Consider the following 2500-nt stretch of genomic DNA (forward strand, 5'->3'; position numbering starts at 1 on the left):
ACTTTGAAAATTAATCTCTCCCCCAAAAGGAAATATATTTTTCGGTTCCCGCCTGGGGCCTTTGTACGCCTTTCAAGTGAAAACCGGAGAGAGGAATTGGGTCAGTTTCCCCGTTGACATCACAAACTACCTTCATCTTTGTTTCAAATGAAATTTCATTAGCGTAGCTCACACGAGGTTCCAGTGGTAGGTAGTACAAATTAGTAATTGGAGGAATGTCACATTTTGGACTTTACGAATGAGAACTCGGATTTTGTTTTGCATGTGCAGCACAAGCAGTTTGTGATGTCATTATAGAGGGATAAACCTATGCCCCCGTTTTCTTACTTTTACTGCAGATTCAAACTGCATCTTCAAGGAAAAAGGCACTATATGTTCGGTTCTGGTGGAAAGTTTAAACAAATAGACCAGTTGTGCTTAAACACACATTTATCGAATATTATTTTCCACTTCAAGAAAGTTTCTTTTTGCTTTTTAATGCAACGTAACTCCGCAAGGAAACAGCATTTATTATCATCATAAAACGTACTCCCGTTAAAGCAACCCACTTCTGTTAAGCTGTCATTTCAATTTGACAAAAGTTGTTCTCAAATGATGATTTACATGACAGGATCGTTATTTACCTAAGCATAACACCCGACGGTATATTTGGAAAGAAAATATCGCTGTGTATAAATGGTTTAGTATTCCTCGATTTTAGTCACCAGCGACTTATTATGTTATAATTTACTAATTGTAAACTATGAAAAATTGATTTTTGTAACTCGAATGCCAAAGTATTAATGTAAAAAGCACGAATAAATGCTTGTTCTCCTAATTCGGCATTTCTTAAAATCACCTCTGTGCTTCTGGGAGGCACTAAAGGCTGAGAATAGCCCAATATTTTATCAATTTGCTAACCAGTGCGGATTTTTAGCCAAGAAGTTTTGAGTTCATTTACAGTTAGCTGGCCGAGGTGGTTCTATTTTAATAGTTCAGGAGAGTTGAGAAGTGGCTGGAATTCCCGCATCCTGCTCTGTATTTAAAACTTGGTTCTAAGTTAGAAAAATATAACGACATTAATAGACCCTTTGCATAAATGGCGCCCAAATTTGAATAACAATACTTGATACATCCTTAGCCTCACATTCATGAGAAAAATCCTTTGTCTTGAAACATAAACACGAGGCTAAAGATGTATCAAGTATTGTTATTCAAACTTGGGCGCCATTTATGCAAAATATCTTATCGGAGTATTACAATTTAAAAGGAAACCGAAGACGACCAATTGTTTAATGGTAGTTAGAATTGGGATTTAATAATAGTTGAGACCCATTGAATGCAAATAAACAATGCAACTGCTACTTTGCTGATGGAGTTAGTTTCTAAGAAATCTTTGATGCTCAGTCGCTGGTGTTGGAAACACGAGAATTTGGTGGGGTGATGAAAAGCTGACGTTTCAAGCTTTAGTCCTTCGACATGGCGAACTGAGGAAGGGCTAAAGCTGGAAACTTGAGCTTCTTATTCTCTTAAATTTCAAGCGCTTAACGTGCCTCGAGTAATTGCTGCACCGTAGATACTCGGGGGAAAGGAAATGGGGGGGGGGGAGGGGGGTGCTCTGTAAGCAGCGTGCGCAAGAAGCAACGCGTTACAAACGCAGATCTATACTGCAGAAAACGTGCATGACATGGTGTCTCCGTCTTGAGGATGTAATGGGATGTCTCCTTCCCCGTGGTCGTTAGCCTGCGAGCAAGCTCTCTTTCGGTTCAGCTGTGGATTGCTGCGATTTTACTTAGAGCTCAGATCTTAGTAGTCCCACGATCTTGACCCTACAAAACGTAGGTCAGAAGTAAGTCTCCTATTATAGCTCAGCGGTAGAGCATCCGAACTAGTAATCGGAAGGTCGTAAGTTCGACTCCTGCAAAGCGGCACTCGGATTTTCCCGATCATCCCCTGTAGCTCAGCAGTAGAGGATCCGAACTAGTGATCGGAAGGTCGTAGGTTCGACTCCTGCGAAGGAACACTAGGTATTTTACCGAGTATCCCCGAGCAGTTATCATTGAAAAAAATTATCTCTTCAACATTTTGGTAGTGTTGCATTGGAGGCCCAAAAAAGGCTATCTTCAATTGTCTGGATCCTGTAGGGGGAATCTCTGAAGATATCCATCCCAGCGAGAGTTCCCAGTTTACGGCTTCCCTCTCCGGCTGTCCGTTTTCTTTACGCTGCTGATTACTTCGTTTACTCATTCCTTTATTCCATGGTTTTATTTATATATCCGAATTTATACGATTCTGGGGCCTGTTTCTCAAAAGCCCCGAAAAGCGATTCGTGAAACTAAGATCTCTTTATTATGACATATGGATCTTTGAACATGTTTTCAAGAACTTAGAAAACAAAACAACTGCAAACTTTCATGACTTGAAACGTTTTCCTTTTGAAGATACAAAAACGTTTATGTCAACGGAAAACGCCGGAAACGCTCCGGCGCTTTTGAGAAACGCCCCCCCTGAAGAGAATGAC

General features: G+C 40.5%; 2 protein-coding genes across 4 annotated transcripts in view; both read left to right on the forward strand.

Annotated features, from left to right (window-relative positions):
- LOC138059744 (protein cycle-like) overlaps positions 1-1343 on the forward strand; it is a 77810-nt gene extending 76467 nt beyond the window's left edge. For all 3 annotated transcript variants that reach the window (XM_068905348.1, XM_068905347.1, XM_068905346.1), the window contains exon 11: positions 1-1343. This exon is cut by the window's left edge and continues 821 nt beyond it. The gene's annotated coding sequence lies outside the window, so the exon portion shown is untranslated.
- Positions 1344-2410: 1067 nt separating this feature from the next.
- LOC138060674 (putative ammonium transporter 1) overlaps positions 2411-2500 on the forward strand; it is a 12136-nt gene continuing 12046 nt past the window's right edge. The window contains exon 1 of the mRNA XM_068906510.1: positions 2411-2500. This exon is cut by the window's right edge and continues 1181 nt beyond it. The gene's annotated coding sequence lies outside the window, so the exon portion shown is untranslated.

This window comes from Montipora capricornis, chromosome 8, assembly GCF_036669925.1.
Source record: "Montipora capricornis isolate CH-2021 chromosome 8, ASM3666992v2, whole genome shotgun sequence".
In the NCBI taxonomy this organism is placed as follows: Eukaryota; Metazoa; Cnidaria; class Anthozoa; order Scleractinia; family Acroporidae; genus Montipora; species Montipora capricornis.